General features: G+C 38.6%; 2 long non-coding RNA genes across 2 annotated transcripts in view; both read right to left on the bottom strand.

Moving 5' to 3' along the window:
* The window catches only part of LOC125485542, a 49,604-nt gene extending 47,280 nt beyond the window's left edge, over positions 1-2,324 (bottom strand). Inside the window, exon 1 of the long non-coding RNA XR_007264251.1 lies at positions 2,259-2,324. This is a non-coding gene — a long non-coding RNA (uncharacterized LOC125485542). The remainder of the gene's footprint in view (positions 1-2,258) is intronic.
* A 17,691-nt stretch (positions 2,325-20,015) lies between these two features.
* The window catches only part of LOC125485575, a 15,192-nt gene continuing 8,891 nt past the window's right edge, over positions 20,016-26,316 (bottom strand). Inside the window, exon 3 of the long non-coding RNA XR_007264285.1 lies at positions 20,016-21,700. This is a non-coding gene — a long non-coding RNA (uncharacterized LOC125485575). The remainder of the gene's footprint in view (positions 21,701-26,316) is intronic.

Below are 26,316 nucleotides of genomic sequence, written 5' to 3'. Positions count from 1 at the left end.
ACAAGGGAGCCATTAGACAGTTCCATAAAAATAAGATTATCTTTACATAATAAACTGTGTTCTTGTGGACAGTTAATACAAGCAATGAGAACATTAGAGTCAATTCTGCATTTCTGTGTTTCCACTGGAGAAGCTCTGCTTGAAGGGAAACAATTTCAATAAGGAATTGACCTTCTAGACTGTCTTCTTCGTATGTGTGATTGTCCACTGGGAGTGCAGGAATTAACCTTATTAGGATAATTTTAGCTTTGTGTCATTGTGTAAAAACAGGGGCTGAATTGATGCTAAAAAGCAAAAACAAAAAAGAAATCTGTGAAAACTCAGCAGATCAGGCTGTATGTGTGGAATGAACAGGTTGTCTTATCAAGAAAGATTGGACAGATTGGGTTTGGTTCTACTGGAGTTTAGAGGGGTAGCAGTATGAAAGATTCTGAACTGTCTTGACAAGGTGGATGTAGAAATTCTGTTTCCTCTTGGATGAGAGTCCAGAACTTAGGCCACTCTTAAAATTAGAGGTTGCTCTTTCAAGGGAAATTAGATTTTTTTCTCTCTGAACTGTGCTACTCTGGAACTGTCTCAAAAGGCAGTGAAGGTGGCATCATTCCTCAGGCAGAGGCAGATACATTTCTATTAGGCAACGGAATTAAGGTTATCTGAAGTAAATGGTCACATGGAATTGGACAAACAGTTCAATCATGATCTTATTGAATAACAGAGCAGGCTTGATGAGCCAAATGTTCTACTTCTGCTCCTAATTCATGGGTGTGTGCTTGTATGCTCATAGTTACCATTTCAGATCGGGTGACTTTTATCAAAATTGAAACTTGAAACATGAGAGTTTTTTATTAGACAGTAGAAGAGCTGAGGGAGGCAGGAAAAACAAAAGGATAGCTCTGTCATAGGATCTAAAGTAAGGGAGATCAAATAGAGTCATAGAGTGATACAGCATGGAAACAGACCATTTCATCACACCAGTCCATGCCGACCATGTCCCCAAACTAAACTAGTCCCACCTACCTGTGCTTGGCCCATACCCCTCCAAACATTTCCTATTCATGAACTTATCCAAATGTCTTTTAAATGTTGTAACTGTATGGCATCCACCACTTTTTCTGGCAGTTCATTCCACACATGAACCATTCTGTGTGAAAATGTTACTCCTCATGTCCTTTTTAAAAACTTTCTCCTCTCACCTTAAAAATGTGTCCCCTAGTTTTGAAGTCTCCCAACCTAGGGAAAAGACTCTTGTCATTCACCTTATCGTTGCCTCTCGTGATTTTATAAACCTCAGTAAGGTCACCCCTTAACCTCCTACACTTCACTTAAAAAGTGATTCAGCCTTTCTAATCTATTTTTATATCTCAAACCCTTCATTCTGAGTAACATCCTGGTAAATCTTTTCTGAACCCTCTCCAGATTAATAATATCTTTACTATAACAGGGCGACCATAACTGTACACAGTACTCCAGAAGAGGCCTCACCAACATCCTGTACTACCTCAACATGACATTCCAACTCCTATACTCAAAGGTCTGAGCGATTAAGGCAAGAATACTAAATGCCTTCTCAATCACCCTGTCTATCTCTGATGCAAATTTCAAGGAGTTATGTACCTGATCCCCTAGGCCTCTTTGTTCTGCAACACTACCCAGGACCCTACCATTAATTGTACATGTCCTGTCATCGTTTGTATTACTAAGATGCAATACCTTACATTTATCCAAATTAAACTCTATCTGACACTCATCAGCCCATTGACCCAATTGATCAAGATCTCTTTGTAACCTTAGGTAACCTCCTTCACCACCAATTTTGGTGTTATCTGCAAACTTACTAATCACATAACAAAAAAAGCCTGGTTCAAAATTAAAACAGAGCGCTAATGAGTGTAACAAAGGAACAAAACATGCAACATTAATTAATAAAGCAAGAAAACACAGCCAAAAACATAAAAAAGGGGGAAAAAAAGAAGACAAATGCAGAGGTTATGATTCGATGTTGAGTTCAGAAAGAGCACCAACTCAAAAGATAAGGTGCTGTTCTTTGAACTTGTATTGAGCTTTGCTGGAACACTATAGCAGGCCATGAATAGAAAGGTCAGCATGGGAGCAAGGTGAAGAATTGTAATAAGACAACCAGAAACTCTGAGGAAGATCAAATAGACTATAAATTTTCTTGGTCTCGATGCACAACTAAGGAATATTTGCAGAGTCTGCTGTGGTAATAAAACACTAATGTTATTTTAGAAATAACTTACTGTTGCTTCACCTTGCCATGAGGTTGCAAGAGAGAACAAAATCATGTGACATTGCATCATTTCCTGTGATGATGTATGCTGTGCCATATTAGCATATCAGCCAGACTCAACTCTTTACATTACGTATTTCCTCAAGTCTCAAGTTCATATTTCTTTGAAAACAAGGACAACTGCTGTGACAGTTTCACTAGACTATCAATCGTATTGTTAACTCCTTTTGAGAAGATTGTGAATTTGAGTTCCCCAAATAATCTCTCAGGTCTCTGCTGGGCATAAGAATTATCAGATGATATCAGTTCAGCAATCATGCCATCATCTGGATATTTCAATGAACATAGGATCTTTAGCCTGTGTGACTTTGTTGATAACTTCTTCAGCCATGTAGGCGGTTACTTCTGTGTAAAAGATGATACACTGTGATTAACCAGACAACGCACTAATTTTGGATTGAATGAAGTGGAACCATGGATGTAGTTTCTGCTCTACAACTGTTTATATCAAATGTGTTTTTAAGAATCTAATCTGGCATTCCTGGTCAGTGGTCTGGTAGGTTCCATGCTTTCTGCCATTTGTCATATTTCCACACATGACTGGAATAGTAATCCTCCTCTTCCTCCCTCACATTTACAAATCATCATCTTGTACATGTGAAATGAGTATTTTTGGAGAGTAGGAAGTTCTCAGTCTGTTTCCACGAGGAGATCACATGGTGCTAAACCATTCTGGAGTGCAGTAGAATGACAGTTCTGAACTACAAGTTTAATGTCATAATTTTTCAGCAATGCCTTTCTGTAGGCACTCATCTTTCAGTTTCACCATTGGCTTGAGGGTCTCATAGTGAGCTGATACAATTGACAAATCAATAATGATGCTGTGAATCTTTAAAGAACTGATTTGCAAATTGGTTCTTTGTTTGAGTTTACAAAATTTGTGATTCCATGTGTTGCAAAGATCTCTATTAATGATGTAATTACTGTTGCAGACATGTAACCATGCAGTAACTTGACATCTGTCCATCTGGAGGAGTATTATCAGATTTGTTTTACCTCTATGCTCAAAGAAATCCATCCTAAGATGTTCCCATAGTCCTGATAGAAAAGAAAAGACAGTATCAATGGTTATCTTCTATCCAGATGTTGAACAGCAGAAGTAATAGAGCTTGATATCATCTGTTCTAATAATTTCGAGAGATTTAGTAACCAAACAGAATATCTTACTCTGACTTGATAACTTGTGACAACCAGATATCCTTGGTGCAATCATTACAGAATATGACGACTCAGTACTCTCAGAATGACTGATATCTTGCCATAAATGAGAGAATCATCAGTAACATGTCCTCTGTGTTCGTGGCTCTGTCTGAGAATGGGATTGGTGTGGCATTTATGCTAGCCATCATTTGTTAAAGAATGTGCTCAGGTCAGAGAATACTATATTGGATTTCTGTGCATATCTGATTTCATTCAGTCTCCGAGTTGTTGCTGGTAGAGTTGTAGTTATCTTTGAAGAATTGGAAACCATTACATAAAGAGAATCACATCTTGTTCAGATTGTGGCAGAGATATGGACATTTGCACCTGGTCTGGTCTGCTGTTTTCTTGAAACATACCCTGTCTTTTATCAAACTTCATCATTCTCAGTCTGAATCATTGTACCTGCAGAGGCATTTTCTAACTCCTTAGAATTTGAGAGTTTCAATAAGGGTTGGTGGTCTGTGTCAATCTGGAAAGGAAAATCAAGAATTTAACTTGCCAACTTTTGACAAACCCATGTATGAACTAATGTCTCTTTTTCTCAATTTTGGTAAGCTCATGTCCATAGCGACAAACTTTGTCCTCAACTTTTTTGTTGAGCTGTATAAGATTTATGCAAATTCTGATAGATCAGTTGGTTCTTGGTACTAGGCCCCATTCTCAAATACCAAATGTTGGTTTTGTCACCGGTCAAATAACACATTGTTTCCTTTCTTTCTTTTTGGAAGACTGGATGATGAACTTTTCTAGGTGTAAGTAGACACAGGCTTTCAGGATGTGCTCTAGTGTATCGTTTTCAGCTTTCCTAGTCCTGTGAACAGCTATGAAAAATTCAGGTCTGAAGTTTTTACGCTGACCATCATGGCTTTCCAGTTCCTCTACACTGCAAATCAGGTGGAGATTAGTACAAGCTTTCATGCTTAAGTGTGGTTTAGGATCACATTCAAGGTTTCAGTGATTTTTCTCGCTTCTGCAGGGGTGTATTCAATTACAGTCATAGAGGCGTACAGCATGGAAACAGATCCTTCAGTTCAACTCATCCATGCCGACCAGCTATCCTAAATTAATCTAGTCCCATTTTCCAGCATTTGCCTCATATTCCTCTAAACCCTTCCTATTCATAAACCCATCTGGATGCCTTTTAAATATTGTAATTGTACCAGCCTCCATCACTTCCTCTGGCAGCTCATTCCATTCAAACACCACACTCTGCATAAAGAAGTTGCCCCTTAAATTAAACGTTAAAAGTTATCCATTTTAAATCTTTCCCCTCTCACCTTAAACCTATGCCCTCTAGTTTTGGACTCCCCCAACCCAGGGAAAAGACCTTATCTTTTTACCCTATCCATGATCCTCGTGATTTTATAAACCTCTATAAGGTTGTCCCTCAGCCTCTGACACTCCAGGGAAAATAGACTCAGCCTATTCATCCAAACCTGGCAATATCCTTGTAAATCTTTTATTAACCATTTCAAGTTTCACAACATCCTTGCTATAGCAGGGAAACTAGAATTGCACACAGTATTCCAAAAGTTGACTAACCAATGTCCTGTACAGCCACATGACCTCCCAACTCCTATACTCAATGCACTGACCAATAAAGACAACCACACCAACACTTTCTTCACTCAACTGTCTCCCTGCATCTCCACTTTCAAGGACCTGTGAACCTTTGTCCTATGATCTTGAGCTTTATATTGCCTGGTACATGATGGTTGAAAATAACTTTACTCCAATCATGGCTCAGCATCAGAAGGAACTTATACTGCTGTGCCTATATTTAACTTGAAGCATAACTGGTTTCCATGCTATACAGCTCTATGACTCTATAAACTGTAACTGTTCCAATATACCCATAAACACACCCTTGGCAAAAGGCAAATTCAGAATGCAGAAGTGTCTCACATGCAACTTCAGCAGACCAGGAGAAAAAACATCCAGAGAAAACTCGCGGAGAAAGTGTAGCAGCCAGGAGAGATCCACTGCCTTCCAAACTTACTGAGACCCCAGCAACAACTGCTGCTGAAAAAAAGCTAAAAATCCTGGTTCTGAGGGAGCTTGAACCCACCCTTTTAGACCGCTTCTATTGTTCCAACTTCTCAAAAGAAAAACACCCAAGGACTCACAGGCTATTTATTCTAGTGGTTTTGGTAGATCTGCTCATCACCGCTGCCTTAAAAACTCCATTCAAAAAAAAATTCAGGACAAACTAACCAATTAAAGCCAACAGCATCATCACACTGTAGATCTTGCAATCTTATCAGGGCTGTACAGACCGGACCCGAAACGGTAACTCTGTTTATTCCTTCACAGATGCTGCCAGACCTGATGATTTTTTCCAGCAACTTTGATTTTGTTCCTGTACAGAAGATAATTGGTAAACATCCAGATACTTCACCCTTATTCCAGAGTACACTTATTAAATTCAGCCCACTTGACAATGGCATTTTAAAACAAATTAACATAGGTCTGGAGTGTTTTTTTTTTACTTCTTCAAATGTAGCTTTTCCTTCATCAATCCCTTACCTGACTACGTTATCATCTGCATAGCAACCCAACACAAATGATAATGTACTAACCTGAAAACTATTGGACAATGCAGCAGGACCAGACAAAATGTAGTATGTTGTAAATCTTTGGTACCAATTCAGCTATGCTTCTGTTTCATAGGGAACCGTAAAATGCTTGAAGCTTTTCAGCAATGGCAGAGACCATTTCTATATTTTCTTGCACTTGCTGCCACCATAAAACATCCTTGGACTTGCTGTGCAGCCACTAAATATTTACACAGTCTGCTGAGGCAGGGAAAATACTGACTTTGTTAAGAAACACTTTACTATACTATGCCTCAAGGCTGCAAGAGAATACGATGTGTGGTATTGCATCACTCCTTTCATGCATTCTGCTTCATTAGCATATCAGATAGTCAGGGTTAATCCTTATGCTACACATTCCCTACAATTCACAAGAATGAGAGTTGATCTAATTGAAACATATTACAATTTTCAGGGATGACAGTGTAGATGTTAGGATCTAGACCTAGGGGTCAAAGTCTTAGAATAAGGAATGGGACATTAAGGAGCAACACAAGGAGATATTTCTTCACTCAAAATTTGATTTTAGGAATTCTCTACTTAACAGGGTTGTGGATGCTTAGTTGTTTGGTATATCAAAGCAGAGATTGATTGAATTTTGGATATGAAGGAAATAAAGTGAGATTCATATGGAACGGTGTAGCAGAGGTACATAATTAAGATCGATCTTCCTGAATGTCTCAGCAGACTTGAAAAGCTGAAGGGCCTACTTCTCCTGCTCCTGTTCTTATGCTGGAGCGAGTGAAAGACCAGAGAGAAAAAAAATCAAAGTAATATAGGGCAAACAATGCATACAGTGATGGAAAGAATTGGAAAAGCCAAGAACAAAAGAGTGGTAAATTTAACATCTTTTTGATAAAACACACATTAAAAAAATTTTTGCAATAACCTCAAGTGTTGTAGATCTTCAAAAATGCAACAAGTGATTAGATATACTCAGACTTTCGTACTGTCAGAGTCAATAATCCAATGGTTAGTTGGATAATTTGAACCCAAGAAGGAGGTTTCTGCTTCCAAATTAATTTGCTACAACGTAGGGTTAAAATATTGAATAAATAATTAAGACAGTGCACAAGGATCTGTCAACTGGTTATTTTTACCCAGAGATGAAAGAAGTCCTGATCCAAATATAATATGGATATAGCTAAGCTTCTCTGACAGCTAGTCATGTAGTTAGCAGGATTTTCACACATACAATTATCAAAATTTATTTCCCATTCAGCCTCCAAGATGAAGAAAAATCAGTAGGAAGCATTAACATGATCAATTAATACCTCATTCTGCAAGTTCTCAATTAAATGAATATTACACTTTATGGTTAACTGTTTTCCAAATATGCCATAAGTGGTGTCATTGCAAACTTTTCTTTGCACTCATTTGAGTGCACGTGACAATAAAGCTAATTCAACTTTTCTATGTCAAGAGTTACCTGTCACAATTGGTGCATGCTTTAGCCTAGTGATAGCAGGAGAACCCAAGTGAAACATATTAATTCACAATAAAGTTCACATTTCTAGCAATTAAACTCCTGTTCTGAGTCAAAATAATTTAAAACATGGACTATAATTAAGGTTTCGGTCAAAAAAAGGAAGCATATGTCAGGTATAGACAGCAGAGATCCTATGAATCCTTAGGAGAGTATAAAAGCAGTAAGGGTATAGTTAAGAGGGAAATCAGGAGGGCAAAAAGGGAACATGAGCTAGCTTTGGCAAATAGTGTTAAGGAGAATCTAAAGGGATTTTATAAATACATTAAGGACAAATGGGTAACTAGGGAGAGACTGGGGCCTTTTAAAGATTAGCAAGGCTGCCTATGTGTGGAGCAGCAGGAGATGGGGGAGATACTAAATGAGTGCTTTGCATCAGTGTTTACTGTGGAGAAGGATATGGAAGGATTTGGGGCGGCACGGTGGCTCAGTGGTTAGCACTGCTGCCTTACAGTTCGATTCCAGCCCCAGGTGCCTGTCTGTATGGAGTTTGCATGTTCTGCCCATGACTGTGTGGGTTTCCTCCAGGTGCTCCAGTTTCCTCCCACGGTCCAAAGATGTGCAGGCTAGGTGGATTGGCTATGCTAAATTGTCCATAGTGCCCAGAAATGTTTAGGTTATGTTGGTTAGACATGGGGAAAATGCAGGGATAGGGGAGCGGGTCTGGGTGGGATGCTCTTCAGACGACTAGTTGGGCCGAATGGCCTGTTTCCACACTGTAGGGATTCTATGATCTATGATTGGGAAGATAGAGAATGTGGGGAAATCAATAGTGACATCTTGAAACATGTCCATATTAGAGGCGGAGGTGTTGGACAGCTTAAAATGCATAAGTGGACAAATCCCTGGGACCTGATCAGGTGTACCCCAGAACTCTGTGGGAAGCTAGGGAAGTGATTGCTGAGACTTTTGCTGAGATGTTTGTATCATTGATAGCTACAGGCGAGGTGCTGGAAGACGGGATAAAAACCAAAAGAACTGCGATGAAGTAAATCAGGAACAAAAGCTGGAAAAGCTCAGCAGATCTGAGGAAGTGTCACCGGATTTTCTGTTTTTGTGTCGGAAGACTGGAGGTTGGCTAATGTGGTGTCACTATTTAAGAAAGGCGGTAAGGAAAAGCCAGGGAACTATAGACTGGTGAGCCTGACATCAGTGGTGGGCAAGTTGTTGGAGGGAAGCCTGAGGGACAGGATTTACATGTACTTGGAAAGACAAGGGCCCATTAGGGATAGTCAACATGGTTTTGTGCATTGGAAATTGTGTCTCATTAACTTGATTGAGTTTTTTGAAGAAGTAACAAAGAGGATTGATGAGCACAGAGCGGTGGACATGATCTATGTGGACTTCAGTAAGGCGTTCGACAAGGTTCCTTATGGGAGACTGGTTAACAAGGTTAGATCACATGGTATACAGGGAGAACTAGCGATTTGGATACAGAACTGGCTCAAAGATAGAAAACAGGATAGTGGTGGAGGGTTGCATTTCAGACTGGAGGCCAGTGACTAGTGGTGTGCCACAAAGATCAGTGCTGGGTCCACTACTTTTTGTCAGTTATATAAATGATTCGGATGTGAACATAGGAGGTATGGTTAGTAAGTCTGCAGATGACGCTATAATTGGAGGTATTGTGGACAGCGAGGAAGGTTACCTCAGAGTACAACTGGATCTTGATCAGATGGGCCATGGGCCGAGGAGTGGCAGATGCATTTTGGAGAGACAAATCAGGGAGCACTTATACACTTAACAGGAAGGTCCTGGGGAGGGTTGCTGAACAAAGAGACCTTGGAGAGTCGGTTCATTTTTCCTTGAAAGTGGAGTTGCAGGTAGATAGGATAATGAAGAAAGCATTTGGTATGCTTGCCTTTTTTGGCCAGTGCATTGAGTATAGGAGTTGGGAGGTCATGTTGCAGCTGTACAGGACATTGGTTAGGCCACTTTTGGAATAATGTGTTCAATTCTGGTCTCCCTGCTATAGAAAAGATGCTGTGAAACTTGAAAGGGTTCAGAAAAGATTTACAAGGATGTTGCCAGGGTTGGATGCTTTGAGCTATAGGGAGATGCTGAATAGTCTAGAGCTACTTTCCCTGGAGCTGAGGGGTGACCTGTAGAGGTTTATAAAATCATAGGATTATGGATAGGGCAAACAGACAAGGTCTTTTCCCTGGGGTGGGTGAATCCAAAACTAGAGGGCATAGGTTTAAGGTGACAGGGGAAAGATTTAAAAGGGACCTCAGGGGCAACTTTTTCAAGCAGAGGGAGGTGCATGTATGGAATGAGTTGCCAGAGGAAGTGGTGGAGGCTGTCACAATTACAACATTTAAAAAGCATCTGGATGGGTATATGAATAGGAAGGGTTTACAGGAATATGGGCCAAATACTGGCAAATGGGACTAGATTTATCAAGAATATCTGCTCAGCATAGACAAGTTAGACAGAAGGGTTTGTTTCCATGCTGTACATCTCTATGACTCTACTGAGATTTCTAATTCTATTATCCAATTTAATGCCTTAGATTTTCATGACTGGAATGGTTTTAAAAAGGGTCCAAAAACAATGACTTAAGACAGCCACTTGCATCACCTGACCCCACAAATGGCTAAGCTTCTGGAAACCAAAAGGAATTAGACAATAGACAGCCAAACTAAAATTAGCATTTTATGTATTTTGATTTACACCTTTATGAAAATGTTCACATGTTGGAGATGGAACCACCTACTACACAAAGAAACTATTATTTCAAGTAGCTGCTTTTGGTGGAGAGGGAGAGATGAAACTAAGGATACAGCATTGGGTACAAGCTGAGAACTTGAGCTCCGGTGCCCGAGGAAAAAAAATCCTAGTGAAAATACTGATTGTAAAGAAAGATTAGAACACCAAGAGCTCAAAACATAACTGCCATGGTATCTCTTGTTGACAGTCAAATAAATCAATTGTATGTTATACTGCAAGCCTTTACAACACACAAAACATTGTAAACTGTACATTATTTAATCTTTTTTACACTGACACTACTCTCTTTTAACTTTGCATGAGTGCATGTTTACCCATGTGATTAAACCAGCTTTATGTCACATCTTTAGAAGAGGCTTTGCAGTCGGGTTAAAATTGAATCAGAGATAGTAGGAACTGCAGATGCTGGAGCATCTGCAGTTCCTACTATCTCTTATGTCACATCTTTATTATTGATCTCAGGGCTAATAGGTTTAAAATTTCTCTTTCTTTCATTCAAGAAAATCTTGTAATTGGCTTCTTACAATTTCCATTGAAAATAACTAACAATATGTTAGTAGGGGAAAAATGGAGCTGCGTGATTAAAAAAAAAACACATCTTTGTTGTGGCCAACTGAGGAAGTTGAAAAGAGAGGATCCGATTCACCTCATCTGGTTGTATCACTTGTGGATTTTCACAGTGTTATCCTTGTAACTCAGTGATGTCCCTGTAACTGCGTTATGATGATATTTATCTTTTCCATCCCTCTCCTGTTATTTACCTTCAATTGGACATTGATTCTCCTCCGGTTTCAGACTTAACTGCAATGCATGACAGGGCCTGTTTATTCTCCTTCATAAAGTTATTCCCTTCACCATTTTCTCAGCTCTGGCCAATTTGTACTTTACAAATGCTGAGCGTGTTTTGACCAAACTAGCCTTCAGTTCACTACTTAACAAGGCTCTAGACGTGAGTAAATCTGTGACCTTCAATTTTAACCCCTTCAACAGACTTCCTCCACACTGCTCTGGTTAGCAGTTCTGGGTCCAGAATCATTCTTTCTTCGATGGAGTTCCCTTGCTCTTTTAAGTGCAGAGATACAGAATCTCTCTACATTTGTCTTTGGTCTGCAATCAGGATTCTGACAGCCAAGAGATAGGGGTCAAGAGAACAAGGAATAGAGTTGACTAAGTGTAGAAGATATGAACTAAAGACTATGAGTGTGGGCTTCACAATATCAGCACCGCTCAGTGTAATTATTTCTTTCACAGGGTTACTTCTGAGTTGTCCTTTTTTTTGGAAAAGCATACAAATGTGACAAGAACAGGCAAGGGATAAATCATATCTTTAATATATTGTGTGTAACACGACTGAGATCCAATAGTCATTTTAATTTATAACTGACCATTTCAGAATGGTAGTTTTGATAGATGCACTGATTTTGTATTTTATATTAATAATCATATTAATAAGAAACAGCACCTAAATGATTTAGAAGTGCAAAATCACACGGATATGGCATTGAGTTATCTACACTTGTTAGTATTTTTTAGTTGAAGCACATCCGCTAGCATTGTAATGGTTTCCCTCTGCACCTACCGTAAAAATTATGCAATATCTCACCTCAGCCAACACTTACCCTTGCCCAACTTTGCACCTAGAGTAGTCTAAATGATGCTTTGTGTGCAGAACACTTTATAATTCACAGTATTCTGAGAATCATTAAAAACTTTTTAAAAAACCTTTGCTATTGTATTTACAGGTTGCTTTGCTGGAAATATTCTGGAGCCAATGTCCTCAGTACAAAATAGTTAGCTACAAATTAAAACAAAAACAATTCAAATTGTTCTAATTTCAATACTTTGGCTGTTTTTATTAAATTTTTGGGGCCTAGGCTTGAAATTACTACGTACCATTGTTTCAAGTACACAAACAGAAACTTCATGCTGATAGTATCCTTAGCACCCAAACTGAGGTGATAACTCAACTCATTCACATCATGAATCAAGACAAGGATCTTTGTAGTTGTATGGTGATGTTACATCTATCCTAACAATCGTGGAATTTCACAAGTATATTTTTATGCTAAAAAAATCTTCCTCTTATTCTAATTGGCTGTCTGTTTAATTGATTTCATATTGAATTTAAATATTATCATTGGTTACTTGGACCACTCCAACAGGAATGAAGAGAACTGAATTCAGCTGAGTTTGTGATAGCAGAAACATTACATTAGCCAAAAAAGATAACTCCGAGATAGAAAGGACAAGCAATATGTCCTAAAACTTGGCATAACTGAAACTGAAGAGTGGCAATAAATTGTTCCTTGCCGTGCATTTTGTTTTCTAACAATAATGAAAATACTGCCAATTTCTTTTGAGTGGCAGAAGAAGCACTAAGCATAGGCATGCTTCTGTAATACAAATTAATAGGATTTCCTCGTAGTTTCAAAATTAATAGGTTTCTGAATTGATTTTCAAATAAATGAATTAATGCATAAATTATGAAATTAATTGAAAGATTAATTTGCAAATTTATTAGCTCATTGCCAAATAAATTATTTTATTTGTTGAATGTTAACTGAAAAAATACATAATAGTTCAGTACTCATCCCTTCCTAAGATAGGTTAAAATTCAGTGCACAAAATTGATAACTTAGTTAAATTGCAAAGTAAGAGAAAAAGATAATTCCAGCATGAACAGCATCAAAGAAACAATTAAACCGATTCCTCTCTGACAGACAGCAATTTCTATGCATTTAGACTTCAGTCATTCTTGATATTAAAATGAATCTTGGGAAAATTATGGTGGATATTTAGTTACTGTTTGATTAATATATAAATTCATTTAAACAAATGTTTCACAGGGATTTTGAAAATAGAGAAATAGTTTTTGTTTTCAAATCCATGATACATAATGGGCTAATATTGTAAATAAAGGGAAGACTAGATAGAATTCCTGCCCCTACACAGTAGCAGTATTTGTTCAAATGTAGCAGCCCTCAGCTAATAGTGTGAAATCAAAAATACATACAACTCCTCTGGCTAAACATCTAAAAGTAGTATTTTCTTACAATTAGAATGTGACCTGTTTTATCTGGGACACCACCACATAAAAGTTTAAAATTAAAAATTTATATCATAGTATACTCCAAAGTATTAAGAAATGAGCATTAATTTTCAAATGATAGAAATATTTTGGCTATTTTAAATTTGAACTTCTGATAATAAGACCATCAGACCAGAAGGCATAGGAATGGAAGGAGGCCATTTGACTCATACAGTTTACTCCACCATTCAACAAGACAATGTCTTATCTGATAATCCTCAACTTCACTTACCCGCCTGACCCCAATAAACCTCAATTCCGTTAATGATTAGAAATTTGCCCATATCAGACTTGAATATATTTAATGACCCAGTCTTGACAGCCCTTCGTGGCAAAAAATTCCACATGTTCACTACACTGTAAAAAAGATCCTCCTCATCTGTCTTCAATGGGTGACTTCATGCTGTGATACTGCCTTCTGGTTCTAGACTTTCTCAAAAACCAGAAAAAGCCTCTTCACATCTATCCTGTCAAGCCCCCGAAGAATCTTAAACCTTTCAGTAAGATTGCCTGTCACTCTTCCAAAACTCCAATATGAGTACAAACCCAAAATACTCAACCTTTCCTCATAAGAAAATCACTTCATATCCTGGATGAATCTAGTGAACCTTTTCTGAACTGCTTCAACGCCAGTAAATATTACCTTAGTTAAGGGAACCAAAACTGTTCACACTATTCTAACTATGGTCTAACTAATGCCTTGTATACTTTTAGGAAGATCTCTGAATATTCCATTTGCCTTCTCTATTACCCATTGAACTTGGATGTTAGTTGTTGTCAGGAGCCTGGAGAACACTGGCTCCAGTTATTGGCTTGCACAGAGAGCAGAAGAGTCAATTCTCATAACCTCACAAAGTACTTTATTAGTGTATTAAACAAGACATATGTTGATTAGATGTTTTTAATCACAAAACTAGATCTTATATGTTTTCCCACAAAATGAACTAGGACCTACATATACACCCACGAGAGTCCTCTGACACTCCCCAAGTAGTCACAGAATATGAAAGCTAATACCTGATCAGGATAGCTGCTGCTACTGACCAGGGCTTACGCTGTACTCAATGTCATCACCATGTCCTTGACATAGGGTCTGCTTCTGCGATGACTGGTCTCTGGAGTTTTCACTGGCTGCATGCCCCAAGGGTCTTCATTTTATTCTCTCTCAAGTCAGGCTGATTCTCTTATCGCATGCCTTTATCTTATTGGCCCTGGCCCAGAGGCTTAGGTAACATTACCTCATTACTTACCATCCAAATAAGGCTTTTGCATTACTTCATCTTTCTGACTTTTTGCAGAACTTCGTTAATTCAAACTGGTTTAAATCAACTCAAACTAGAACCTGGGTACAGGTCATTTTTAGTTCATAAGCTTCTTCTTTCCTTAAGTCAGCACCTTTTCATTCAGTACCTCCTGTTAACGATGTCAGTGGCTGGTACCTCTCTCTATCTCTCTGCACCCTCTGGCTAACATTAATTTTTGTGATTCATGCACTGTGACCCCCAAATCACACTGTGCTACAGCTTCCTGCAGTCTTTCTCCTTTTAAATAATATTCAGTTCTTCTATTCTTCCTGCCAAAATCTATAACCTAATCCCTACATTATATTCCATCCATCAAGTTTTGCCTACTCACTTAATCTATCAATAATCCCTCTGTAGACTCCCCATGTCCTCCTCACCACTTGCTTTCTACCTATTTTTGTGTCATTGCAAACTTAGAGATAGTGCATTCACTTCCATCATCCAAGTCGTTAATAGATATTATGAATAATTGAAGCCCCAACACTGACTACTGTGGTACTCCACTTATTACAACTGCCATCCTGAAAGTGCTCTCTTTATCCCAACTCTGTCTTCTATGAATTAGCCAGTCCTCTATCCGTGTGAATATACTATCTTCAGCACCATACGCTCATATCTTTTTAAGTAGCCCTATGTGTGATACCTTATCGAATCTCTTTTGTAAGTCCAAATATATTACATCTACTGGTTGCTCTTTATCGAGTCTGCTTGTTACTTTCTCAAAAGAACTATAATAAAGTTGTCAAGCATGATTTCCACTTCATGGTGACTCTGCTTGTTTATATTACATATTTCTAAATGCTCCGTTATTACATCCTTTAAAAAAGACATGAACAATTTTGGAACGATTGATTTTAAGCGAATTGGTCTATAGTTAACCCCTTTTATGTCTTCTGCCATTTTTGAATAAGGGCATTACATTGGTAGTTTCCAATTGTCTCAGACCTTTCCAGTGTCTAAGGATTCATCGAAGATTATACCAGTGCATCCACCATCTCTGCTGATACTTCTTCTAAAATCCTAGGATGTGATCCTTCTGGGCTGGGGACTTGTCAGCTCTTAGTTGCAATAGTTTCCATATTACGTTTCCTCTAGCAACGGTTGTTGTATTATTTGCTCCAATCACACACCCCCTCTTCTTATAAACCTCTGATTATCCAGTATTTTTGGAATGCTATTTGTGTCTTCTACCATTAAGGTTGATTGAAGACTTTGTTCAGGTCTTCTGCCATGTCTTGACTACCAATTATTATTTCCCTAGCCACATTCTCTAAGGCATCAATGTTGACTGTTGCCTCTATTCTCCCAAACATATATTTAAAGAAGGTCTTACTGTCCATTCTTTTTATTTACTTTGCTAGTTTTACATAGTTATTTATTTTCTCCTTTTTTTTGTATGGTCACCTTTCGATTTTCAAACCTTTTCTAAACCTCACGCTTTTTTTCCCTTTCAATTACATACCATCCTCAACCTCCCTGTCTAATCATGGTTAGTCTATCTCCTTCCTAGAATCTTCCTTCCGCACTTGGGTGTGCCTTTGCTAGGAGTTGTGAACTATTTTCTGAAATGTACGTCATTAATCCTCACCTGCCTTTTCTGTTAAACTCTTTTCCCAGGCTCCAAGTGGCTCTGCCCTCATTCTCATGTAATTATCCACATTTAAATTTAGCGCAGTTGTTCCTGACCCAATATGACTCAGATTGTTTATCAAAGCTACTTCAATACACGTTAACATTGCCATAAAATAACCTGATTCCAAAGCTGGATCCACATAATATTTTTCTAAGGAGCTATTGCAAATACATTCTATGAATTCTTCCTCATGGCTGCTTTTGTCAATTTGATGATCCCAATCTACAAGCTTAAGTCATCCATGATTGATGGACTGCCATTTTTACATGCTCTATTTATCTACTGATTTATTCATCGCCCTACAGAACAGGGGCCTATAGAGTACTCCCACCAGAGTCTTCTTCCTCTTGTTCTTACCTCCACCCATGTGGATTCTACATCTTTTAATCCAAAATAATTTTTTGCTATTATACTTATTTTATCTAACAAAACCATGCCAACACTCTTTCTTTCACGCCTGTCATTTTGAAAAGTCATATGCCTTTGAATTGTGATATGACATTGAGACAGACAGTGAAATCAAATCAGCCTCCCTGTCTCTGTATTTGCAACACAGTAAAATTAAAATACCCAGTGACCATCAAAATTGACCCCAATTGTTCCAAATCACATTTTTTGAATAAGCAGTACTAGACTTTGTGAATAATCAATTCTAGATTTCAAGCTTATAGTTCAAATAAAAGACTTAAATATGTTATTAACACCACAGTAACTTTAGCAGGGCAAAGTTAAACAACAAGATATTCAAATTCATGTTCTTTCAGTTATTATTAAGAATTCCAATTAATGTCTAAGATTTAAACCCAATCCTCTTTAACATTCCCCCCCACTCTCACATAAAGATGACAAACAAACAGAAACAGTTAAGAAATAAATCAAAAGGGGAAAATAAATGAAGTGTAACTGGCCAATTAACATAAACAGACTCCTCAATCTGTAACATCACTGATATATGGGATGATATCTTACCTTGGTTTCTGACAACACCGATGAATGCATGTAGCTTCCAGTAGGTTCCAAGGAATATTCATTTAATTCTTATAATGGAGATTCTATTCTCTGAACTTTCAATAAGTTGTTAACAAGAGGACAACCAAACCTCTGTCCTGCAGGTACAAGACTTTTGACTTAAAACACAGCTGAAAAAACAAACAGTTAAAATTCTGGCTGCTTCCTGCCAGCCTGACCATCTCCCCATGTGACAGAATAGAATCCCTACAGTATGGAAACAGGCTGTTCAGCTCATCGAGTCCACATCGACATTCTGCAGAGCATCCCTCTCACACCCAACCCCCTACCCTACATGTAACCCTGCATTTCCTATGGCTAATCCACATAGCCTGCAGGCAAGTGGGATTAGTTTAGTTTGGGAAGATGGTCGGCATGGACGAGTTGGACCGAGAGGTCTGTTTCCATGCTGTATGACTCCATTACTCTATGAATGGAAGCTACACTGGCATTTGAGCAAACTGGAAGATGGTGGTTGGCTTCAAAATTAGCCAAGACAGTGCAATCCATGACCTACGCTCAGAATTGTGTTGTGACTACAGTAAGTGATGTTGCTTGGTGATATCCTCCTTAGAGAAGAGAAGGGAAGGGAATGGAACCTTCCTCTTCAGCAAAATTAGGGTAGAAGTTACCTTTAAAGATGTACTTAGGGAATCTTCCCCTGCACAGTGCTATTCTCCCCAGTATTAGTTGTCCAGGACTGTCTCCCTACACCTGCTGCTCCCCTTAGTCCTCTGGCCTCAGTCCCACAGAAGCACTATAACTGCTGTAAACTATTCATACTGACAAAGGAAGTCCAACTCCAGCAAAACAGCTGCTAGCTTAGGTCAGAAATCAATTGTGGAGAACCGAGGAGACATCCTAAAAGTAAAAAAGGTGAAGCATTCACAGTCTTACCCGACTATCAGGCTGCTCTCTCATTACAGAGAGATGACTAGTGATGGTTTAACCCGAGGTCACCACACCTCAGGTGAGGGGATGGGTTGAGAAGGAGAATCCTTCATGGTAACCTTCACTGGTGTGGGATTGAAAACCACATTATTTGGTGTCACTCTGCATCGTAAACTAGCCATCCAGCCAACTGAGCTAACTGACCCCACGTCATGTCTCTAGAAAAGTATAATTTTCAAATGTCAAATGCTTTAAACCAATAAATATATCTCCACATCCAGAATTCTCATCCTTTCATGTGCAAACTCAATTAAGTACACAAAAGCTCTCATTAAACATCCACATTTATCCCTTCACTGTAACATGCTAATTTTAATCACATTGTCTGGATTATAAGAACTCCAATTCTTTTGATCATATATTCAAGAATTTGTTGTAATCTTTTGTCCCTCAAATACTAATCTGAAATTATATTGTACTATTAATTAACATGTTTTCTAGGCTGATTTCTTCTCGCTCACAGATTAAAACCAGTTAGTCACATTCATGAGATAATTCACAAATAGAACCAGAGTACTACAACACCTCCAGGTAAATCTCTGTTTGCCTCATCGAATAATTACTCCAGCCATCCATATGGAAATATTAACAGTGCCTTATTCATTGTGTTTTTGTATTGAACATTTTTCAATAGAATTCAACTCAACCATTCCACCATAAAAGGATTTGGAACCAGAGTGATGAAACAACATGGCTTAAAATCTTCACTTCTCATTTTAGTATAGCAACTGTATTCTGGTGAGCAATGCACTCTAAGTTCAATGATCACAGCATAAAACTACTTTTGCTGAACATTTTAGTATCACTATCACTTGGTTGTTTTAAACAGTATTTTCTGCAATAACAAACAAAAAATTGAAATACATCTTAAACCATGCACAGTGACAGAGCAGGATATATTATTAAACCTGAATATTTAGAATTAGAGTTAGATTTATTGTCACACGTACTGACATGAGTGCAGTGAAAAGTTTACAAAGTCACCACTTATGGTGCCATCTTAGATACAAAGGTACCTGTGTGCAGGATCTTGGCAGTAAATAAGAAAAATAAAGAAATAAAAAGTTCAGCATTACATTTCCTACTATATTAATTTTAGTTGAAACATTGCATTTAGGCAAAATATTCATGTTCGGTCTGGTATGATGACCCGAGGATATCTAATTTTGCATGTGGCAGAGATAGTTGCTGGTCCTCAGATTTAATTCTCAGACTCACTGTCAGTAGAACTGCTGAGCTTGGGAATGAATTGATGCTTAGAACCAACATCAAGTAACAAAAGGACCACTTCAAATTGTAATAGTTCAGTCATGAATTCAATCGTTCTGTTACTGATATCAGCAAAGTAGAAATCAATATTCTGAGTTGATGCATAATGCTTGGGAGACCTTATTCAGAGGAATGAACTTTGAATAAATATTGGTCTCAAAATGTTTCACAGAACACAAAACAGTAACATTTTATGGTTACTCATTCTATACCATCAGGGAGAATATTGAAGAGACTAGATGGATGTACTCCACCATCCCCAAATAGATTATCAAATTGGACACCTGACTGATAAAGAACCCAGCGAATAGCTCAATAGGTTGCTTAGGTTACCTGATGTTTAAAAGAGGAAGCAAATGATAAAGAGAGCCCTGACATTAAAGAAAATTGACAATTTATATCGAAGAAACACTCATAACGACAAATAAAAATCAAACTTCCTTAAATAATAGCACCAATTTTATTTTAGATCAAAAGTTTAGTTAAACCTAAATACAGCACAAAAAGCAATGTAATGCCCATTAAATACAGATACATATCAAGTAGACAAAAATATTCTGAACAGTATCAATACTGAATATTTAGAATTCCCTCCATGATCTGTGCAAAAAACTTTGCTTGCTTGAGACACCAATAATCCCATGTCTAGCACATTTGTTTCAGAATAAGGTTTTGCAAAATAAAACAGAATTTTGCACGAGAAACAGTTTCAAATTACAATAGCTTGTAGCAAAAGTAATACAAATGCTTGTAAATATTTTCTAAACACAAGATATATTAAAAATTTAGTATTGAGCTTCTTGGAGTATTCTTCAAAACACAAATACATTATCAAAAGTGGCATCAAATTTTTAATATTTTCATTGTTAAAAAAGTACGACATACTTTATATACGCCATCACAAAGTGATAAAATGGTACCAGCCAGTCCATTGAAGATAATACAAAGGAGACACAAATTTATTTTCTGGGAAGAGGAAAGCAGTGTCATCCTCTTACTAACTTCCATGCAGAGCACATCAACCTGGGCAATGCTGAGAAAGACTGGATTTGACACTAGCAGATAACCCCAATACTTTGTTTGCCCGACCTCTTAAATTCAAGACCACCAACAGGTATGGCAGAAACCCAAATTTAGTCAAAAGCTGTGATCTTTTTGATGAGTTAGAGATAAGGTGAGGGTTACAGAGGGCAGCAGTGCAGGCCATATATTAACATCATTTTGTTGCACTGTTGATTATCTAGCTAACAAGACAATAAAATGACTTTAGCACTTCTGGGCTTGCTATCTGGTCAGCTTTTGGGAAATGGGAGTGTGTAAACACAGTCAGACTCCTCTATAATGGCTGTTCGGTTATAGGGGGATGGGTCTGGGTGGGATGTTCTGAGGTTCGGTGTGGACTTGTTGGGCCGAAGGGCCTGTTTCCACACTGTAGGGATTCTATGAGGGATTCTATGATGAGTTTGCTGACACACACGGAATTGTAAACCAGAAGAGCCACCTGTTTCTTAAAAAGATGAAAGAAGTGGGAGAAGAATAACAAACACTCTGTACACTCAACTTATAAATGAAATACCACGTAGTTTAAAGTTATTTATATTCTGGCACATGTGAAAAACGCAGCCAAAAATGTAGCCAATTTACAATGTTTTAAAATCAAATGCCATTGATCATTGATTTTCAATCAGGCAATCAGGCAATGAAGCCTTTTAAAAAAAATCTTCTGAAGAACAATGTGATTTAAAAATCTTTAGTAAACAGCACACTGTCATCAATTCTTTACTGTAGCACTAATGTCACATATTATCTTCATTCCTTTAAAGTTCAAAGTTATAACTTTCGTAAACATACATTGTCGGAAAACACCTTGCTGACAATCATTTAATTTCTTTTGATGAGAAAATAAATGTTGTTCTGCCTTTATTATAACAATAAGTATTGTAAATTAGACAGTTCAAGTACAAAAAGATAAAATCTTGGCTAAATTTGAAAACAGTACCTAGTAATAAAATATTATTAAGAAATTTAGATATTTCTTGTAGAATCTTCATAATGCCATTAAAAGTCTCTTCAGTTTTACATGATGATCTTCTTGCCTTTTAGTCAGCCATATGATTAATATGACCCTGAAACAGAAAAAAAATTAGAATAACAATTTATAAAATTCAGCAATATCACAGGACAAATATACAAACTTCTGAATTAGGAGCGGGAGCAGACCAGTTTCTCAAGCTTGTTCCAGCATTTAATAATCTGGTTGATCCAATTATAACCTCATACCTGCAGTCCTGCCTAACCCATTAACCGTTCACCTCCTTACATAACGAGAATCTATCTGCCTCCCCTTCCACAATAGACTCTACCTCCACAAGCTCTGCAACAAGAAAGTTCCAAAGACTCATGACATTCAAAAAAAAACACATTCACTTCATCTGATTTAAAAGGGAAACTCCTTGTTTTTTTTAAAAAAAGGTCCCTAGTTCTCAATTCTCCTAAGAGGAAACAAGTATGCTTATCCTTTGAAAGAAACTACATTCAGTGTAGAATATAGTTCATAACATGTCAAGCAAAAGTTGAATAATGATACATTACTGTGAAAAGTGGTGCCATATCTTCTGGAGGTCAGAAGAAATACCAGATACATACGATAAAAGGAGCAGTCATGCTTTCTGGGGCTAATAATCAATACTTTTGCTTACCCAGCCTTTCAATCTGTCCCCAAACTTCTTCCACCATTTTTCACCAAATTTATCTTTTCCATTCTCCTCTTGAGGTTTTGACTTGGTGTGGGAATTTGATTTCAAAGCATCTGTTCACCCTCTTGACCCAGTAAGCAGCCAAAATGTATGTAAGACATGATAAGAAACACGAGCAGTCCACTTAAACTAACATACCTTCATACAGAAACCTGGACAGCCAAATGTGCTTCTGGTAATATTCAACAAATGGTGAACTGTGCACAGAACTCCAGGCAATTTTTCTCTCCTAACTGAAAATGCTGAGGTCCTTGTCATCAACTAATTCACCATAGACTAAAGCCTGAATAAAGGACCTGAGTATTCTGTGTGACTCAGCAACTTACTGGATTGTTTTCTTCAGCCAGAGAAGAAACAAGACAAACAACTTAATGCAGTGTAGTACTTGTACCTCCACCAGAAAGTCAAGATATCATGCTCTACGCTAGAGTCTTCAGCACATAATCAGGGTACACACTTGTGAGAGTGCTGCACTGTTGGATGAGATGTTATTCGGAGATGCCACCTGTTCACTGGCATAAAAATACCATGATGCTACTTGCAGAAAAACAGGCGAGTTCTCTTGGTGTCATGGTCAACATTTATACTTTAACCAGTACCTAAAACAGACTGCAAATAATACAAGAAAATTCATCACAATCAGAGAATTGTAAAGCAAATGGCTGGCATTAATGATGAAGTTTTGTGCACAAATGTATTATGCATATAATTATTTCGGACTGGAATTTCCTTGATCTTTTATGTATATCTATCGATCCTTATACCTGAATAATCTTCTGCTCATTACAATCATTTAGCCCCAAGTTAAAGAAAATTTCATTTTGGACAGACAACTCTGGGTGTATTTGTGGCTAAATGGCCCAAACATGCTGAGCGTGCACTAGCCAGATGTAGGCTCACCTTCCTGAACTTGAACATTCGCAGGGTTCAGCATTATAAACAGAAGTGGAGGGGCTGTGCCCCTCTGCAGTGTCTCAATAGGCAAGTCCTTGACAGCTCTATATGGGTATTGACACCACTGTACACACTGAAGACAGGGTGCCTGCAGCGAGATCAAGATCTCTCAGCCCCAACGTTCCCTCTAAGCTAAAAACCGAAAGAATGCCGTAAATCAGAAACAAAAACAAAGTTGCTGGAAAAGCTCAGCAGGTCTGGCAGTATCTGTGAAGGAAAAAAACGGAGTTAACGTTTCGGATCCGGTGACTGAGGAAGGGTCACCGGACCCGAAACGTTAACTCTGGTTTTTCCTTCACAGATACTGCCAGACCTGCTGAGTTTTTCCAGCAACTTTGTTTTTGTTCCCTCTAAGCTGTGTCCGCATGCAGCCACTCCAAGGTTCTGCACACTGATTGTAGCACTAACCCTCAGTTCCGTAAGGCACTGCTGCACATGGACTTTCAGGGCCCAAACAACTGGAAAGAATAAAAGGAACTTTGTTTATCCCACTGTCACCTGTTTAAATGACTGAAGCACTGCCATTCAGGTCAGCATACATCTGTAATTAGCATTTTGCTAGACCTGACTCTCCATGGCAGTCTGTGGAGGCAGACAGATGCACACATGTTGGAGTCAGCGCAATATAGATGACATGGGTGGACTGAGCCCTCTAACCTTCAATCCAGTTGGCCAACTTCCTCAACAAATCTGCCTGCTCTTGCTGCGTCGACGCGCTCATTTTAACGAAGTTGTTAACAGCTGACTCCATTAGGTTCTCCACTGCCTGGTGCCTAGTCTCTAGCGGTCCTCTGAGTGCCAGCAACCTGGAGTGTTTCATCCTTGTTCAGCTATGGAGATGTGCTCACCAAAACGTGCTCCTGAAAGTAACCTTGCTAAACTACCCACAAAGGTATCAGTATATGAGCTGGTAGAGGGTGCAGCTCCATTTCCTCCTGGAATGAGACCTGGCAGGGACTGAGGGAGAGGAAAGTGGCTAGCACAGCTGCTTTTGCCAGTGTGGGTAGAGGAATGACAGCGAGCTGTCCCAAGCAAGTGAACAGGAAGCCCAGACAACATGAAAGATTAGTCGTGTGAGTGAGTGAGTGTGAGTGAGCGAGCGAGCGGCGTGCGTGGGTGGGTGAGCAAACGTGGTTGACGGTATGACACGGGTGAGAGCAATTGAGAGAAGATGCTGCATGCCATAGTCGGAACGGTGGTTCATACATTTCGGTGGGAGGTGTGCGTGTGAGGTACCAGACAGAAGATGGTGGTGCATACCCTTGCAGAGTGAAGGTGGCTATAACCATCTTGTTGCATTGCAGTGCATTTTTCCTGACCGTGGAACTTCCCTGGGTGGCAACTTCAAACCAGTCTGGCAGGCTCTGAGGATATGGTTTCCTTTGGAAGTCCTGAGGAAGGCTCTTGTCTCCACCAAACCATCTACCAGACCTCTTTCAGTCATCAATAACAAAAACAGAAGTTGCTGGAAAAGTTCAGCAGGTCTGGCAGCATCTGTAAAGAAAAAAACAGAGTTAATGTTTTGGGTCCGGTGACCCTTCTTCAGAACAAGGGTCACCGGACCCGGAATATTAACTCTGATTTTTCTTCGCAGATGCTACCAAACGTGCTGAGCTTTTCCAGCAACTTCTGTTTTTGTTCCTGATTTACAGCATCCGCAGTTCTTTCAGCCTTCGCTGGGGCAATTTTTCACACTGTAACTCTGAAGGGCCATTCCTCACTTGCAGCATTCAACCTGGTGTAGAGCTGAGCTTTAAATGTGGTGCGGACAGCAGTGGAAGGTGCAGGGAATAGCACGTATTTCCACTACTGGTGAGCTCAAGATGGGAGAGAATGTTGCCGAGGACGTGCAGGACACATTTAGTAAGGTGAGCACTGTAAACTTATATTAAAAAAAATTGCTTGAGCTCCCAGACCCTTTACGAAGTTCCCCAAAATTGATACAGCTAAACTTTGCGGAAAATTCAGCCCATAGTGATGAATTTTATGCTGGTCCATATGCTAGTGACACGCACAAGAACTTCAGCTTTGACAGCACCAAATTGCACAAAAAATGGCATAAGTTTTGGAAATTCCAACCATGTCTGTCATTTATTGCAATGCCTTGTGGGACAATACATATTGGTTGTTTCATTTCCTACCTTACAATGGTAACTACATTGCAAAAATGAATCATTAATTAGTTGAAAAGCACTCCAGACAATCCTGAGGTTCTGACAAGGTGCTGTGTATAAAAACATTTTTTTTAAACATTTCCTCCTTTACTAATCCATTTTGTTGTCAACTTAGCTCACATTTGGTAGTATTCCTGCCTCAGCACAATGTTGTGGATTTGAGTTCTACTTTAAGACTACATACATAATCATTGTAGTGCATTAATAATGACATGCTATCATCCATATAAAATATTAAACTAAGAGCCACTAACTCAAAATAATTAAAAAATTCTTTGGTGTCCATGGAAGAACAATAGGTAATTCTGCCAGTATCCCTGGCCAAAAATCTTACACCCAGTCACCAGCACCAAAAACATATTAGTTGGCCATTCATCCATACATAAGTAAATAAATGTTATGCAACAAATTGCTAAACAGTCACTACCACATTCAATAACCATGGGTATAAAGGACATTGATAAATCTGAGGACATAATAAAGCACTACCAGTGTCTTTTGGCCCTTCCTCAAAAGGAGTTATGATACACAACATAAAGCAACTTTATCAGAAAATATGCAGTAGTTTTAAAAATAGTTGCCTTTAAACAACAACTTGTATCTAGAATTAGAATTAGGTTTTGTTGTCATGTGTACTCAAGTACAAGGATACAGGAGTACAGTGAAAAGTGTACAAAGTCACCATTCCCAGTGCCATGAGATAGTAGGAACTGCAGATGCTGGAGAATCCGAGACAACAAGGTGCAGGGCTGGATGAACACAGCAGGCCAAGCAGCATCATAGGAGCAGAAAGGCTGACGTTTTGGGCCGAGACCCTTCATCAGAAAAGGGGGAGGGGAAGGGGGTTTTGAAATAAAT

This window comes from Rhincodon typus, chromosome 20 (genome assembly GCF_021869965.1).
Source record: "Rhincodon typus isolate 14 chromosome 20, sRhiTyp1.1, whole genome shotgun sequence".
Taxonomy (NCBI): domain Eukaryota; kingdom Metazoa; phylum Chordata; class Chondrichthyes; order Orectolobiformes; family Rhincodontidae; genus Rhincodon; species Rhincodon typus.
This window is presented reverse-complemented; position numbering and strand designations above follow the sequence as displayed.